Source organism: Rattus rattus, chromosome 1, assembly GCF_011064425.1.
Source record: "Rattus rattus isolate New Zealand chromosome 1, Rrattus_CSIRO_v1, whole genome shotgun sequence".
Classification (NCBI taxonomy): Eukaryota; Metazoa; Chordata; class Mammalia; order Rodentia; family Muridae; genus Rattus; species Rattus rattus.
This window is the reverse complement of record NC_046154.1, coordinates 251,978,417-251,996,929: the sequence shown is the minus strand read 5'-3', so window position 1 is coordinate 251,996,929 and position 18,513 is coordinate 251,978,417. Positions and strand designations below refer to the sequence as shown.

At 50.3% G+C, this 18,513-nt stretch overlaps 1 long non-coding RNA gene across 2 annotated transcripts; it reads right to left on the bottom strand.

Moving 5' to 3' along the window:
* Positions 1-10,597: 10,597 nt before the first annotated feature.
* Positions 10,598-18,513, bottom strand: LOC116914263. 2 transcript variants are annotated; one of them, XR_004389740.1, is made up of 2 exons: positions 18,166-18,513; positions 10,598-11,316 (listed from the first exon to the last, which is right to left on the bottom strand). It is a non-coding gene; the product is annotated as an uncharacterized LOC116914263 (long non-coding RNA). The 2 variants fall into 2 exon arrangements; XR_004389741.1 differs by lacking the exon at positions 18,166-18,513 and adding an exon at positions 14,724-15,025.

Below are 18,513 nucleotides of genomic sequence, written 5' to 3'. Positions count from 1 at the left end.
GACCCCAGGGGAGATCTGTCTCTATGCTCCTAAGATTGCGCTTCATGTTGGGATTTCAGGGTGTGCTTCTGTACCCTTCAAATCCAGTCTCTGAGACCCAGCTTGCTTCAAACAGATCCTGTACTAAGACTCAGGGCATGAAGACAGCCAGCCAGGCCAGACCTCAGAGAAATCCGTAGTCCTACCCAAGCTGTCTCTGGTGAGGCAGACTTTCAGCAGCCTCTGGCCACTGGGCTGAGGTAAGTACTCTCTCCAGCATTCCCCAGCACTGGGCTGCTCTGTCACACGATGGCATAAGAAGGACAGTGGTGGGAAAAGCCACCATTGGCTGGGGACTTATGGTGCCAGGGACTGAGCCAGGCTGGGGGAACTCAGAGTGTTCTGCAAAAGACAGGCATGTAAGCAGGTCCTCCTCACAGCATCGGCCACACAGCGCGTGCCACCAACATCCCACTCATTCTGAGCCAGGAGCTAAGCAAAATGTTCTCCTGGCACGTCCACTAACCCACCATCGTCTTGCCGCTCCCTTTTTGCCAGTGAGGATGCCATACCCCACAGCGCTGTGGGATCTGGCCTGCTTTCCTATGAGCTGCTCTCCTTGGTGAGTGAGCTTCTGGCCTGGCCAATAGAACGTTCTGTGATAATGGAAATGTTCTATATGTCCACTGTCCAATAAAATAGTCACCAGCCACAGGCGGCTCCCAAACACTCACCATTATTCCATGATGACCAAGGATCTGGGACTTTTGTTTTCCAATTTAATTTCATTTGAATGTGTGTCCACCATATTGGGCAGCACAGTTCTGAAAGACACTGATCCTTTTCTTCTCTGGGTCCCAGGGCCTGACAAGAATCACTCAGTATGTTTCTGCACAGTGACTGAATGGTGAACATGTGGGCCCAGGATCCTCTCCTCTTCTGATCCATTCTCTCCCCCTTGAAGCCTTAGGTTTCCAAAGTGGGCTATGCCCTGGTTACCAGGCAACCTGTAAGAAATCACAGTGGAGGGGGAGGGGCACTGTCTGAGTTCTTTCCCCTCCCTACATGTTTTGAGGCCCTGAAAGAAAGAAAGAGTTGGGGGTTGGGGATTTAGCTCAGTGGTAGAGCGCTTGCCTAGCAAGCACAAGGCCCTGGGTTCGGTCCCCGGGTTCGGTCCCCAGCTCCAAAAAAAAAAAAAGAAGGAAAGAATTGGCAAAATCTGCCTGGACATCCTGGGGAACTGGTTCTGTAGGGCCCACCACTGCTCTATTACCTGCAGGAGATCAGGCAGCCCGGGCTGAAGTCAGGGGCCCTGGGTTCTCCTTGTCTGACCACTCACTATAAGACTCCTGTTCCATAGGCCAGGAGGTGGTGGTGTAGGCCTTTAATCCCAGCACTGGGAGATAGAGACAGTTGTCAGAGCAAGTTCTAGAACAGCCAGGGCTATATAGAGAAATCTTGTCCCGGAAAAAAAGAAAAACAAACAAAAAACCCAAACCAAACAAAACAACAAAACCCTCCTAGGTCTCAACTGGCTTTTCAGTTAGGGATTAGATGCCCTGAAGTGCTTTCTTCCAGCCTGAAGATCCAGAATGCACCCACCCCTCCTCCTTCCTTTCAGAGCAGGACCTGAGTCTCCTTCATCTCTGTCCTTCGCCTGCTGTCGCCTGCTGTTGGCCTCCTTTCCCTCCAGTGTTGACTAGCTCTGAGCAAGCTTCCTGTCCGTTTTTCACCTGCAGTGGCTGTAGCCAAGACATCTGTACTCAACGCCATAGGTGTATAATGCAGTTCTATAAATCGAGTACTTACTGATAATAATTCAAAGGAATTGATTCAGTTTTGCCTGGGGATTGGTGTCATGACAGAGCTCCCAGCTAGCGTGCATAAACCTTGGAGTTCAATCCCCAGAGCCACAAAAACAACAAAACCAAAACCACCAAATAAAGAACATTAATTTGAAGAGGAAATTTATTTCAAAAATAATTCTTTGGTACACATAAAATCTTACCACTTGTTAAAGACAAAGGCGAATTTGCATACTAATGAGATAGAGACGTTCACTTGTTTCTACGTAACTAAATCTTAGTTGTTTACCTGCGGCTTTGGAATGTAAATGTATCTTCAGAGGTTTTTAGAACTGATGGATATTTTGATTTTATAATTGGCAATGCTGAGAGTGCCATTTTGTATAAATTAAAATGATAACAGCAGGCAAGTGTTCCGGAAATTGTTAGACGTGTGTTTCCCTACTCCCAAGTCAGATTTCCCTTAATCTTCTTCTGAAACTCCAGACAGCAACTGAAGCAGATGTTTTCACTTTAGATGGGGTCTCACGTATACCACGTAGGCCCTAAACTTCCAAGAATGACCTTGAACTGGTGTCCTCAGGCCTTCAATAATGGTGGCTGGGACTACGGGCGAGCACACCCGGCTGGTGCACAGCTGAACTGAGCCGAGTTTATACTTAGCCAATGAGAAGCAACAGTAGGAAAATGCCGACCCCGTTTTTCCATCACTAAACCGTTGTGTTTCTGTATTAGCAGCAAAGACACCGCAATTTACAGTGTGCCATAGTCTCTGCGAGCTTTTGGGTGGCTTTCACCCATCGGTAGTGTATGGCATGTATAGGTCAAAGTGTGCACATCGAATGGTCAATGCCAACACACAAGAGCTGGTAGAAACAGCCCAGATTCATTTCAAGTGTGATCATTTTGGGTCGTTGTGCATTCAGAAACCTTTCGCTGTTGCCCAGTTTTCTCCACTCCCACATTTAGCTTCTGGTGGCCACCCACAGTTTTAGAATGTGGGCCTTAGCGGGAGTTCACTGCTGCCTGGCCAACAATTACAAACTTGGGTCCAGCTACCCTCTAGTGGCCAACAGTGATAATGTGCATCTGTGCACTTCCCACCAAAGTCTGAGAAGCTTACAAGTGTCCTCCAAGGAGAGCCTCTACTCCAACCTTTATGGCCTCCCTGACAAAGGACATGCTACGTGCACCTCTCAAACTTGTGTGTTCTGCAGCCACATGAGTCTCAATATCCCTTTGTCTTTCTGAGCCCCATGTTGTTCTGTAATAGGGGTTGGTTTAGATAGCGTGGGTAACAAACTATTCTCAAACCCTAAGGGCTGTGACACCAAAGACTAGATTCTCATTCATGCCTCCTGTCCACAACCCTGTGAACCAACTATGTCCCACTTCGCCCTCACTCCAGGACCCTCCGGGTCACTGCCAGAGATTGTCACAAACTGAAGATTAGTGAATCCCCTTGCCAGCCACTAAAGTCTTTGACCTAATTAGAACCCATTGGCCAGAACTAGCTGCATGAGGCACCCACCCATTGCAAGAAGGTAAATGTCTGTGGTACCCTGAGAGCTGAGGAGTCAGGGTTCTTTGGTAAGCAGTGGTGTAGACACATTTTCAGGTTGCTGTAAGAGTGACCTCATGACCCAGCACTGTTACTGTACACCATGATCACTCTGTGGGAGCCATGAAAACTGGAGCTAGGGTTAGTTTGGTGGTTGATGGCATAGCTAACATGTGGAAGACGCTGAAAAAAATCAGCCATAAACATACAGACCTACACACACACACACACTCACACACCACACACACACAAGCATACACATACATGTTTACACACACAGAGTTGCAGCCTTGGGATTTCTATTTTCTTGTCTATTTACCCCCATATTTCTTTCGACTCCCATGAACCTGTGGGAAAAAAACTACTCAAAGCCACAAAACCAGAAAGGGAGATGGACTTGCCTCAGTCACACAGCAAAACATGGGCTAGGCTCTCAGATCTCCGTACTTCAATTTCTGATGGGCGAGAGGGAGAAGATCTGCCTACTTAAGTCCTCGGGAAAGATTGTTAACCGAGACTGTGGCCCACCATGTGTACCTGTTCACGTATGTTGTACACGCATGGATCTCTGCCTGCATAGAGAACTCAGAAGCCAATGCTGAATGTCTTCCTCGGTCGCTCGCCATCTTGTTTTCTGAGACAGAGTCTCTCAATGAATGTGAAACTCACTGATTTAGCTAGGGCGCCTGCCCAGTGAACTCCAGGGAACCTCCCATTTCTGCCTCCCTGGTACCAAGAATCAGGTACACTTGACTTTTGTGTGGGTGCTCGGAAGCAACATTTCCACCTTTGGAGTATTTCCCCAGCCCCGTGGCCATTGTACGCTTGTTTCTTTGTTGTGGTTTTCGAGACAGGGTTTCTCTAGGTAGCCCTGGCTGACTAGAACTCACTTCCTCTAATTCAGAAATCTACCTGCCTCTGCCTCCTGGGTGCTGGGTTCAAAGGTGTGCACTACCATGCCCATGTCATGGACGGACTCCTGACAGCCACTTTTCAAGGGCACTGAGAGCCTCCACTCTTCCCTCTAAGATGCTCTTTTGGCCTCTTCCAGCCTTTGAGCTCGGGCAGAACAGTGGGGGAGGAACAAAGAGAAGCTTGTCCTGGCCTCTCAGCTGGAATCTGAACATTGCATCCATGCCCACTCGGGACCCTGCACACTCTTATTCCCTGTCCCCTGGCTCTGGGCTGAGCCCAGACACACCCACCCTGGCAAGCCCCGCCAGCCCGTGGGACTCCACAAAAACTCCTAAGCAGCTGAGAAAAATCCCCAGCAGTCTCAGTCTCCAGGGATCCCTGCTGAACACCAGGCCCACTAGCCGCCATGACACGTCAATAAATCACACACGAACTAGGGCAGGAATAAGTTGCCGATGGGGTCAGAAGGAAGTGGCAACTACAAGTTTATGGGGTTTTCTCCTAGATCTAAGCTGTCTGGAAAAGCCACGCCCAAGTCGAGTGGTGGTTGCCCACACTAATCCCAACCCTTGGGAGCAGAGGCAGGTAGATCTCGAGTTCGAGGCCAACCTGGTCTACAGATCCAGTTCCAGAACAACCAGAGCTAACCCTTGTCTTGGAAAAAAAAGAACAACAATTCAAAGAAAGGAGGGGAGGGGGGGGGGGGAGAGAGAAGAGAAGAGGAGGGAGGGAGGGGGGGAAGGGAGGGGAGGGAAGGGAAGGGGGAGGGAAGGGAAGGGAAGGGAGGGGAGGGGAGGGGAAGGGAGAGGAGAGGAGAGAGGAGAGGAGAGGAGAGGAGAGGAGAGGAGAGGAGAGGAGAGAGAGGAGAGGAGAGGAGAGAGAGAAGAGAAAGGTAAAACCACCCTCCTCCACCCCCACAATACCTCTCACACTTGGTGTTCCACACTCTGGCCTCGCAACCCCACCCAATTCTCAGTAGGTTCCCTGGAGACAGCACAGCTTTTGAGGCACATTCCTCCTCCCTTACAAGGAAAACTCTTATGCAGCCTTCAAAACCCACCCTCCTGGTCACTTCCTTGGGGAAGGCTTCCTTGACAGCCCCCTGTGGGGACTCGGGGCTTCTTCAGTGGTGTTTTCAGTTCCCCACTCAGCTTTGACCACTGTTATCTTCCATTTATCCTGTGGGGTTTGTTGTTGTTGTTGTTGTTGTTGTTGTTTTGTTTGTTTGTTTTAGCTCTTTGCAGTTAAGGGCCACATGGGTTCTTTACACCCTCTGTGCTGTGACTAGTGTGGGGTCAGAGTAGGTTCTGGCTTGCCACTGTAACTAAATGACAGGCCATGGTTATATAGTATTTTCTTCCCCCACAACTCCCTTAACATTTGCGACTGCCAGTGAAGCAGAACAGACATAATGTACAAATAAACAGATGTCCAGCCAGGTGGTGGTGGTGCACACCTTTAATCCCAGAGTTCTGAGTTCAAGGCCAGCCTGGTCTACAGAGAGTTCTGGGATAGCCAGAACTACACAGAGAAACCCTGTCTCTGCCTCCCCCCAGTACTGGCCAGTGGGTGGTTGCCAACCTCCTAACCCCACAAGAGGTGCTAAGGATTCAGCTGCTCCCACTATCCCCTCAGAAAGCAGTCCTTCCACCATTGAGAGGCAGAAAACATACCTTTCGTGAAGAGTCACTTCCTATTGAGTATAAAAGGATAGGATTATGATGATGATGGTGATGATGGTGGTGGTGGTGGTGGTGGTGGTGACGATGATGATGCTTCCTCGTTGCTTCTCTTTTTCCTCTGGCCGTCAGGAAACTCAGAGACTATAATGGTATTACAGCAGGAATAAGCATTTCAAGATGTTCCTGCCTCTACCTCTCAAGTGCTGGGATTAGAGGAGTAAGCCATTTTATCCAGTTTACAGCACAGTGGTTGAATACCAAGTGTTGTGCACACAAGCATCCTAAGCAACAGAGCTACCAGCCCAGGCCATGTACTCTTCCTTGGGCAATCGTAACGCTGGAATGTTGTCAAACCACAGAGAGCTGACCACCACTCGCATCTCCTGACACTGGCATCTGGATGCTTGAAACCATCATAGGCTCCTTTTGGAAAGGTCAAATATGAAAATTCATTTATGAAACAAGGCTAGTGGTGAGATCAGCAAGAGGTCCAGATCTGAGATCAGACCCGCCTAGCTGTGGAACGCTTGGTGGTGGACATTGGACAGAGGCAGCAGCTGCCCTGGGAGTCTGACTCCCTCAGAGTCTCTGGTGGGGTCCCAGTCAAACAGTGTCATGTGCTCATAACCAGGAACTTCACCCTTCAGACCCAGAGTGCCTTGAATCTATTTTTAAAGGCGTCAGAAATGAGGTTCTAATGTGAAACCTCCTGACTGACTTGCAAATGCTAGCGACCAATGGCTTCTTTCCAAAACCTGTTTTGAATAAACCGGACTCGCCTGTAGGCCACATTGGGGCTCATCTGGTCAAGCCCAGTCTACTCCCAAAGGACCTGTTTGGTATGGCAGGGTGACTTAGTGTTCTTTCTGGAACCTACCTTCCCCTCAAGGCATTCGGAGAGAGCTACCCTGTTCTGAGACGAAAGAGCCAGCCCACCTCTGTCTTAGACTTAAAGGCCACTCTGTAGTAAAGAGAAACTAGGCTTATTCCTGTTTATGGTTAAATCTGTTTCTCAAGAATTGGGTTATGCCCCAACTGTAAATTTAACTACAAATGACTCTGTACTGCCTGTTCCAGGAAATGGCAACCGTGTCTTTGTTTCAAAGAGATATTTATAACTATCTTGCAACCCTAAAGGTTAAATGACCCCCTATCATGACCTTATTATGACTATCTGTTGTGATAGCCTTGTTTTGACTGTTGTGTTCTGCTCCTGTAACCCTGCAAAAAAAAAAAAAAAAAAAAAAAAAAAAAAAAAACCTACCCCTGAGGATAATGGCTAATTAAAAAGGTGCTCAGAAGGGACTGGAGAGATGGCTCAGCGGTTAAGAGCACTGACTGCTCTTCCAGAAGTCCTGAGTTCAATTCCCAGCAACCACATGGTGGCTCACGGCCATCTGTAATGGAATCCGATGCCCTCTTCTGGTGTGTCTGAAGACAGTGACAGTGCACTTATATATAATAAATAAATCTTAAAAAAAAAAAAAAAAAAGTTCACAGAAGCAAGAATAGAAGGTTGTCAGAGAGGACTAGGGTGTGGTTCAGGTCCTAGCATGAATAAGGGGTCCCATCTCTAAGGTGAGGGAAACAATCCTACAGGGCCTGGGTGGTTTGTAGCACACACCTTTAATCCCAGCACTCAGCAGGCAGAGGCAGGTGGATCTCTGAGTTTGAGACCAGCCTGGTCTACAGAGTGAGTTCCATGACAGCCAGGGCTACACAGAGAAACCCTGCCTCAAAAAAAGAAAAAAAAAATCCTACAGGATCCACCTGGTTCTAGAGATCCTAAACCCCTTGTTAACTTTCGTGTAAAGGACCCGAGTTCTGAACATTGAATAAAGACAACTGTAGGAGGATGGTCTGACGCTGTTTGTATTCAAATGCTAACTAAATTCTGTACCCCAAGACCTGGTGCTCCAAGACAAGCAGATCTTTTGTTGGGTAAACTTTGCCTCCCTGCCACCCCACCCCCACCACCATTATCCATGGTTGGTTAATAAAAATGCCTACAGCCTGGGCTGGGCAGAAGAGAGGGGGCAGAGAAAGGTTTCTGGGCTTGGGGTCTCAGGAGAGAAGAGAGGAAATGGAGGAAAAAGAGAAAGGAGGGCTGGAGAGATGGCTCAGTGGTTAGAGCACCGACTGCTCTTCCAGAGGTCCTGAGTTCAAATCCCAGCAACCACACGGTGGCTCACAACCATCTGTAATGGGATCTGATGCCCTCTTCCGGTGTGTCTGGAGACAGCTACAATGTACTTATATATAATAAATAAATAGATCTTTAAAAAAAAAAAAAGAAAGAAAGAAAAGAAAAAGAGAAAGGAGATAGGTAGATCGCGAGCCCACAGCCATGAGACCCAGCCTGTGGGAGCAGGAGTGGCCAGGTAGGACAGCAAGGGATCTCTCGGGATTACTGACAGGAAAAAAGACAAAACGGCACAGAGGGTCCATATCTGCCCAGCTCTGGTGCGTTAAGGCTTACTATAAATATAAAGGTTTGTGTCTTTTATTTGGGAACTGAATGATCAAATGTGGGGTAGGAACCCCGAATAATATTCATGACAGACAACACTGAGCTTCAGGTCTTGGCTTCACACTTCTTGCCAATGAAATTGTCACACACACACACACACACACACACAAAATATCACAAGGGACTTGTGACACCAGAAACCCCAAATGTCAGAAGTTTAACCTGTAGGGAAGAGATTTTAAAATACACAAAGGCCTGGCATTGCAGAAGAAACTGAGGCAGTACAGGGTGTGGTACCCAGTGTGTATGCTGGCCCCCATGATTTTGTGGGGTGATCTAAAAAACGCGGGAAGGTCTCTGCCCTCTAGGGGGTCCGTATAGAGCCCACTCACCTGCTGGTCACTCTGGCACATTCTGACGGCCAATAGTTCACATTCAGATCCCTCACGCTCAAGTTCACCAAAATCCACATAGCCTTCCCTTCAACTTCCAGTCCCTTTCCCAAGAGAGAGTAAAGATATTGAGCCTAAATGACCTGACCCTTCTATTCCATAAGCTTGTTTCCTCTCCTTCACCTTTCCTTCCTTCCTTCCTTCCTTCCTTCCTTCCTTCCTTCCTTCCTTCCTCCCTTCCTTCCTTAGTCAGGATCACCTTCAACTATAGGATCAGCTCAGCTCTGGCTCGAGGGACCAGAGGAGTCTAACCAATCAGGGTACCCCAACCAGAATTCACATGCTTTGGAGGCCAATAAAAGTCTACCTTCAGAACTTTCTCACCTTTAGGAGACCACCTCATGTGCCTCGTCTATTTTGTTCTAGAAGATTCTTTATTGAGGATTGCTTGTTTGTTTGTTTGATTTTTGTTTTGTGGTGTTTGTTTTTAAAGACAGGATCTCAATAGGCAGTGATGGCTCAACCCTTTCATCCCAGCACTTGGGAAGCAGGTGGATCTCTATGAGTTTGTGATCTAGAGAATGAGTTCTAAGATAGCCAAGGCTACACAGAGGAACTCTGTCTCAAACAAACAAACAAACAAACAAACAAACACAACAGTACCTCCCTCTGTAGCCCTGGGACCCACCTACCTCTGCCTCCTGAGTGATGGGATTAAAAGCATGCACCCCCACTCCCTGTCCTAAGTGGACTTTTCCATCAGATGCACAGCTACCCAGCTCAAGGCTGCATTCCCCAGCCTCCCTTGCAGCTAGGATAGTTATGTGTTTAACTATCAAGCAAAGGCGATACATAGAGAGACTTATACCATCACCAGATGCCCTCTAGGGAAGCTCACCTCCCTGCCTCCCACCCCAACCCAACCCCATCTCCCAGATGCCTGGCTGCTCAGGAAACAGCTCATGCTGAGCAGGCAATATCCAGGTGTGGCAAAGCAACAAGTGGAACCTCGGAGTCCTTGAGTGGACATGGACACCAAACCAGCTCTGGTTCACCCGCTCTGTGTTTATACCTGCTGTTCTTCATCTTAGTGACTATTTTTCTCTCCTAGCCTGTCCTCTACTCCAGGGACTCCAGTGAACACGTGTCCTCAGGAGCTGCAGAGACAGCTCAGGGTCCTCCGATGGACTCAAGTTTCCCTTCCAAAATCCATGTCAGGTGGCCCACCACCACCTGTAACTCCAGTCCTCTCCGTCCTCCAAGGGGACTTACAGGCATTTAGCACAGCTTCTAGTGGGTAGCATGCCAGATGCTAAACATCCTTCTACAGTCACAGGACACTCGTATCCAACAATGGCCCGTGCTGCTAGCTGAGACTCTCTGCTCACCTTTGCTGAGATTGGGTGTTACCATCCCCAGTGCAGGGACCACTAAGCTGTTGTGTTTTTCACAAGGAGCCACTTTGAGAAAGAATAATGCTGCAAAGGTGGCCATGAAACCTTTATTAGTATTGCATAAATGAAGCCGGAAGCCTCAGCAGGAGGGAGGGAGGGAGGCTGCCAATTTGTATGCAAAGTCAAGTAATGAAACCTCCACACAGGAGGGGCTTCCGGGTTGGGCAGGCAGGGCTAAGCTCAACCCTGGAAGTGCAGCATGGGACAGAAAGGGAGCCTGGGCAGCCTAGGGGAAAGGGTGGAACCTACTGTGTACTGTCCCACTGTCCCCCAGAGCCTCCTCTGCCTGGGGTTTCTCTCTCTCTCTCTCTCTCTCTCTCTCTCTCTCTCTCTCTCTCACACACACACCCTTCACAAAGTCTTGCCCTTCTGCACCGCCCCCCACCACACACTTGTTCTAAACCTGACCCCTCAAAGGTGGGCGGGGCAGATCGATACCAAGCTGGCATGCTTCTGAATTAGATTCTTTTCCTTGGGTCAGCTTTGAGTGCTGTCCAGCTCAACTGCGAGGCAGAGACCGGAGCAGAAAGCAACCGGGAGTGCAGTGGGACAGTCATACCTGAATCCAGGTAGAGTGGCAGAGGGAAGGACAGCACAAAGGCACTGAGGGCTAGTGGAGGATGTCCCCAGAGCTAGGAAGGGAAGGCATAGGGTGAACGGGCTCGACTCTGGGATTTTGATCCCACAGCAACAAGTAAGATCCAAGTGCCTGGTTTCTACAGAAAGGGGCTTCCCTGAACAACAAGGACCTCTACTGGGCTGCAGGTGGGTGGATGGAAAGAAAGTGGATGGAAAGAGGAGTCGTCCTCTGTCAGCTCGGAGGGTCTCAAGGCAGCCTCAGACTTCTGGGCCTCCGAAAGCCAGGTTGTCCCGCACCATCAGCGTCTTGCGGAGATCACGGTCCACCAGGGGGCGCTGCATGCGCCACTTGTGCGCCTCCTGCAGGCCAGGTTCGAAGTAGTAGATGCAGGCTCCAAAGCCCACCAGGATTAGGACGGAGATGACCAGGTAGACGGGCACAAACCAGTCCAGAAAGTGCGGCATCGCGCCGGCTTTGGCTGCCAAGACAGAGACAAGAGGACACAAGAGCGCTCCGTGGTAGTAGCCACCCAGAGAGAGAGAGAGAGAGAGAGAGAGAGAGAGAGAGAGAGAGAGAGAGAGAGAGAGAGAGAGAGATGCACCTTCCCCATCAGATGGGAAGTGCCTAGGGGAGTGGGGTCAGTCCCTGAGCAGACCTCAAGGTGATTGAGCAGCTCAGGCCTTCTGCCTTCAGCATGCTGTCCTCTTCATGAGAACACTCAGCTCATCCTTCAAGAAAGAGATTTATAGCCAAGAGCTGCTCTGGCTCCAGGCCCCATCTAACGTCTGTGCTTTCAGACAAGTGGCTTAAGTCTGGGCCTCGGCTACCTCAGATGGTAGGGGAAACCAGTACAACTCCAGCACAGTCGTGATGAGCATTCATGGATGATTAATCCTTGCTGGTGGGGCGGGGGCGGGGACATGCTTGCGCAAAGCACTCACTGAAAGAGAACAAGGCGTGGAGGAGCCTCCTCCGCTCTCCCTGCTCCCTGAGGCCCCGCTGAACCTGGTGTTCTCACTAGCCAGAGCTGCTCCTTGCCAACACACCCACCCACTCTCACACACAAGGATGTCTTGGGGCAACAGGCAAGTCGCCGCCTGGTGAACTTACGGAGTTCACTCACCCACCCCCAGGGCACCTGATCTGTTATCAATAGAGTCTACATAGCCCATTTTTGTGATTATGAGGCAACCGTCACTGGTGCCGTATAACTTGGGTACAATCAGGGGTTCTCTGGCTATAAATGGAAACGACAGCTCCATTGATAGGGGCTCTGCTGCTGCTAAGTGGGGTAAGGTATGGAGGATTTTCCCACACCAGTGTCTGCCATGTGCGTGCTATGCTCTTAAGGTGTTGTTACACTCTGCCCTTCCGTTTCCTTAGCTATAGAAAGAGATGAAATGGGACTCACTTCCTAAGTACATTGTAAATCAAACTTAAGCATTTTTATTACGTGTTTCTTATCACGCATGTGTGCGCGCTCGCATGCATGCGCGCATGCGTGGAAGTATGCGCACATGCATGAGAGGGAGGGTCATAGCTTGAGGGGGGCGATGAGAGGGTAACTCTCAGATGTTGAATTGTCCTGGAATTTAAATTCAGGCTGCCAGGCAAGGCAGGAAGTGAGTCCACCTACTGAGCTGCCTCCCCAGCCCCATTTTTCCTGTATGTTTGTTTTTTAATGGTTTAGTTGAGCGTGGTGGCTCACACCTAGAATCCCAGCACCCAGGAGGCAGAGGCAGGTGGATCTCAGAATTTGATGGCAGCTTAGTCTACAGAGTGAGTTCTAGGACAGCCAGGCTATACCCTGTCTGGGGGGAAAAAACAACCAAAAGACGTTTTTAAAAATGGTTTTAAGACAGGGTCTCATATAGTCTAGGCTGGCCTCAGTTTGCCAGTAACCTTGAACTTCTGTTCCTCCCGCCTTCCCCTTCCTAGTGCTGGGATTACAAGACCGCCACAGCACAGCTGGTTTTTGCAGTACTGGGCATCAAACCCAGGGCTTCATGGATCCAGGCAGGCTCTCTACTAAGTGGGTCCCCAGCTCTGCACTGTGGGTTTCAGACAGTACCACCTCGGGCAAAGCCTCGCACGCACATAATCAGCAATGCGCCTGCCTTAGCGACTGTTACTTTGAAGGAGCCTCAAAGGGAGAAAGGGGAGCATGTAACCCCATTCACAATAGCCATGTGAACCCAGCCTCCTTAGACTCTGTCCCTGCGGTGGCTTGGATGGGGATGGTCGCCATAGGTTCTTATGTTTGAACCCTTAGTCCCCGGTTGGTAGAGCTGTCTGGGAAGGATTAGGAGGTGTGGCCTTGTTGGAGAAGGTAAGTCACTGGGGGGCAGCTTTGAGTTTTCAAGAACCCACACCATTCCCTCCCACATACCCCGCTCCTACTCACGCATCAAAATATGAGCCCTCAGCTCTTCCTGCCACCACTGCCTTTCCTCCACCTTCATGGTCTCTACCCCTCTGAAACCATGATCCCAACTTACTTTTAAGTTCCCTGGGTCATGGTGGTTTTTGTGACAGCAATAGAAAAATAAAAATGCAAAACAAAAGAAAAGAAAAAACAAACAAAAAACACCCACCATCTACCCTCTGTCAGCATCCCTACCTCGTGTCCCATGCTGGATGCTATCACAGAACTGGGTACCAGTCACCCGCTGCCAGGCAACCCTCATCATTATGTCTGCTTTTACTTTCCCTACACTGTTCTTTGCACCTTTGTTTACTAGGCAAACTTTTTAGCCAATCACGTTCGGGTATAGAAAGATGAGGGGATCCATTTACCGCAGCCCTGTACCTGGGAAAGCATGGCCCGAGGAGCCCCCTTGTGCATACTTGGCGGGGACAGTATTTTCACAGAGCTTAGCCAGGGCATGTTGGCTGGGTGTTACTGTCCAGGGACCAAGGACAAAACAGAAGCCCAGACAAAGGATTACCCAACTGAGAAGTCGTGGAGCTGGAAGCCCATTCCCAGTGATGACTGAGGTTTGGGTCACATGCCACAGGGAAAATCTTCCCAAGCATGAGGAGATGGGCCACTGGGGCTTCTGGTGGTGGTGGTGAGGGAGTGGACAGAATCACCTCCAGAACAGGTTCGAGAGAAATGCCAATATTCTAACCTCCAAACTCCAGCTCCTCCTGTCCCCTCACCCCTCCATCTCCAGGTTATCCATAACCTTGTGGGAGGGAGAGATGCTGCTTCTTCCTGAATCCCCCTCGCCCCCGGGTTTCTATTGGCTATCTTGAAATAAGGGCAGCTGCTAAAGGTGCCCTATTTCTAGAGGGATAGATTAAAGGGCAGTTACCATCTCGAGTCAGGACTAGAGCATCGGAGGTGGGGACGCGGTGCAGCACCCAGCACCTCATCGCATCGTCCTTTCTGGAGAGGCAGTAAAGAGTGCAGAATTGCTGGGTGCTGTTGCTGGGAGAGAAAGGGGCCGCAGGGCTGCACAAAACCTAACTGTGAAAATGAGAGTCTGGGACAAAGCAGTGTTTATTTCACAGGCAACACCGTAGATCTGCGGTGCAGAGTTTGGGGGTCCCTCTGCCTTCCCAATACTCTCAACAAAAGTCCATGCATTCTAGGGCAACAGAGGACTCCTAGACCTTCTCCTGATTTCTTGGGGGACCAGCATAATTAAAAAAGGAAAAACATCCCCGAGCCATCTCTGTGACCTTGGACCACTCCTCACCCTCTGGGCTGCAGGCTTCGGTATGCACAATGGCTGGGTGGCTGTGGCCACTGCTAGATGGTCTCTAAGAACATCTCCAAGCCTGTTCCAGCCCAGGTCCTGCATGGGACAGTGTGAAGGTTGCAGAGCCCACTCCCTGTCTCCCAAGCCTCTAAGCAACACGGCATGCCTGCAGACTCACCTCATACCCGTAGACGCCCGTTCTGCAGTCTCTGCACAGAGCCAGATGCCTCAGCCTGAGCGGCTCAGTGTTGGCCAGTGGACTCAATCCCAGCTGCTGTCCCCAGAGACACTGCCATCTGCGGCCACTGTGGGAGCTAGAGGCAGAGAGCGACAGGCCACTACTCCCACGGGAGACGGAGTTTGTCTGGTCTGGAGGCCTCTGAGTGGGCCTAGAGGCAGCAGTCTTGGGCTGGCTTGGCACCCTGGTACCTCTCCTTACTATCAAAGACCCTTCTCTCTGCACCCCCACATTCAGGATAGCAGGAGGTGGGACCTGTCTCAGCCAATCAGCAGCCAGACAGAACAAGGGCTTTATCCTCTGTTGCCCTGGCAACCAGCTTTCTTTTCTGGATCTCTCTACTGTACACGTGGTACGGAGGATGACAGGGAGGACAGAATTCCGGGAGGATGAGAGTCACCCAGCAGGGACTAGGTCCCACAGAGGGGAGGAAACCCAATGCAGACTAGGGTGCCTGGCAGGTGGACAGGGACGCACCAACAGTAACAGGCAGTGCTACCGAGGGTTCCATGTTATAAAGTGAGGCCCAGGACTGGGACTAAGAGCCAGTATGTGTCAGCTCCATGCACCTCTTGCTTTTGGTCAGACACTGTTTTTCAGTCCTTCATTTCAGTGAACCCACCACCAAGGTCGGCACTCTAGCCTGCTTTCGGGGTTGCCTCTGACAGCTGCTCCCCCTTCTGCCTTATTTCTACAGATCCCCAGGCACACGCGTCCCCACCTCGCCTTACTGCTAGTGGATGTGGGCCCTACTTGACCATGAGTCAGCCCAGACCCAGACAAGCAAAGCTGCTGGATTCAAAGCCAAGGGCAAGATTGGGCATATGAGAGTCAAGCTGTAAACCTGGGTCCCCTCGCAGCCCCCATCAGCTCTAGACAGTCTGTAGCTGGTAAGATGTCTCCTTCAGTTCAAATTCCGTGAATACCAACGGCTGTGTCTCCAAAGGATAGAACAAGCCCTCAGGGCCCAGAGGTGCAGAAGAGGCTTTGAGGACACAGTTCCCCAGAGTCTATTCCCAGAAACCCAAGGACGGGCAGAGGGAAAAGGTGGCTCTGGGTGAGGTGGCTCTGGGGCCCTCGGTCCCCTAATGTCACCATGCCACCTGTTGTGCAGCTGTAGTGGGTCCCTCCCAACACATGTAGTTAAGGAGTAAGTTGAGGGTCCAGGGGCTTTTTTAACTTCAAGCGCATCAGGGAAAACAAACCCATTATACCCATAGATCGCTTTGTAATTATTTCATTGTGTATCTATTTGTGTACCATGCTGTGTTCTGTGTATGGAGGTCAGAGGTCAACTTGCATGAATCCGTTCTCTTCCATTGCATGGGTTCCAGGAAGTGAACTCAGGTTATTAGGTTTGAGACAGCAAGTACCCTTACCTGCTGAGCTACCTCACTGGACCGATTTTTTTCTTCCTTTGGTGCTAGGGATGGAACCCACAACGTCACACGCACTAAGTATGAGAGGTCTGCGCCGCCACATCTGGTTTATGTAACAGCTTCCTCTTGTTGATATGCTTTTGGGAACTGCGCTATGTGGCTCTGCCCATCCCAGAACTCACTATGCAGATGACACTGGCCTCGATCTATCTTCCTCTGTCTCTCAAGGGCCAGGGGATAGGCTATTTCTTCACCAGTGAATGAGCCAATTCAAGCCAGATTACCATATACTAAAAGCAGGTTTGTGGGGAAGCTGCTCTAGGGCAGTTCACTGGCTCCAAAGACTGAGGCCAGGGAAGTCACCATGGGAAAAGGTGGGTAAGGGGGAGGGGAGGAGAGAGAGAGAGAGAGAGAGAGAGAGAGAGAGAGAGAGAGAGAGGAAGAAGGAGGAGGAGGAGGAGGAGGAGGAGGAAGGAGGAGGAGGAGAAGAGGAGGAGGAGAGGAGGAGGAGGAGAGGGGAGGAGGAGGAAGAGGAGGAAGAGGAGGAGGAGGAGGAGGAGGAGGAGGAAGAAGAGGAGGAGGAGAGCCAGAAAGAAGCCAACATAACCGGATTATATAGGAAAAAGCCTCTGAGGGAAGGGCAGCCCAGACCCTGGGCTGGTAAGTTCAGGGTTGGGGACAGGGTCTGAGGGATGCTGGGAGAAACTGAAGGCCAGGTCTGCTTTGATATGTAAAATATGCACCCAGTCCCTTGTCCTGGGAAGCCAAACACTGGGACTAAAGGCTTGACCAATGTGTATAGTAGCTTCATATGTGTCAATTATGTCACACAAAAAAAATCTGTAAAGTGTGATAAATGGTCTGTAGATATCGTTTTAGCTACTAATTCTTTTAGTCATAGGAAAACTTACAGGGCCCTCAATGTGTAACAGAGGTAAAGCCAGGGTGGCTTCTGTAAAGAGATGAGGTCTCTGGACCGCAACACTCAAATTCCCCATCTTTCACAGACAGCCCACCAGAGCCTCACAGAAGCCATTCTTAAGAAAAACGTTAGCTGAGCGGCGGCAGTGAAGCACACCTTCAATCCCAGAGTTCGAGAGGCAGAGCCAAGTGGATCTCTGTGAGTTCGAGACCAGCCTGGTCTACAGAGCTAGTTATAAGACAGCCAAGGCTACGTAAAGAAACTCTGTCTCATAAACAAAGCAAAAAAGGAAGAAAAAAAGTTGACTCAGAAGTCTCATTGAAAGATTTCATAGGCTGAACCCCTGAGGCCTGTGCCTAGCCTTCTTGCTGGTCCTGATCTGCATCACCGTTTAGCGTCTATACAGACATCTTCTGTACCGCTGGCAGCATTGGTAAGCACCAACTGTCCTATGTGTGGATTCCCAGGGGGCATTTAATGCACGTTTATCTGTCACCCTTGCCTGTGGCTTCCTGGCTGCTTCCCTCAGGACTCTCTACCTCAGCTGCTGTTTTGAGGACGGCTCCATGAAGCTGATGATTACCCCTGAGATCTGAGTCCTCCGTGCCCCTGAGTGCTCCTGCTTTGTTGCTGACTTGTTGACTCACTGGGTCTCAGCCTGGAACCTTCTAGAAAACCCAGATGAAATCAAAGTCTTTTCATGGCCCGTGACTCATCTGGTCCCTCATGTCTTCCCCTCCTCCAACCTCCACATGCTCCAGCTTCAGCAGTGCCCACTCTCAGCAGTGCCCACTCTCAGCGGTGCCCACTCTCAGCAGTGCTCACTCTCAGCAGTGCTCACTCTCAGCGGTGCCCACTCTCAGCGGTGCCCACTCTCAGCGGTGCCCACTCTCAGCGGTGCCCACTCTCAGAGGTGCCCACTCTCAGCGGTGCCCACTCTCAGCGGTGCCCACTCTCAGCGGTGCCCATTCTCAGCGGTGCCCACTCTCAGCGGTGCCCACTCTCAGCAGTGCTCACTCTCAGCAGTGCTCACTCTCAGCAGTGCCCACTCTCAGCAGTGCCCACTCTCAGCGGTGCCCACTCTCAGCACTGGGGTTCTCTGCATCTGTCATCCACCACTGGGGGTGTCTCTGCATCTCAAGTCTTTCTGTGAAGCTTTTTACCCTTTATTGGTCCCTCCCTCTAAATGAGTCCCAATATCTTCTCAGAGAGCCTCCCTTGGCCCAAATAGCTTCCTCCCATCCATCACTCCCTCTCCTGCTCTAGTTCTGTCTTCATGGTACTTGTTAATGTCTGATTTTCAGGGAGCCCCTTGAAGCACCATGCCATTAGAATCAAAGTGCTACCCGTGTGGGAGACAGCAGCTCCATGAAGACATTTAGTTCCTCCTCTCTCTACATGAAACAAGTTTAGTGTTCAGTGATGATTT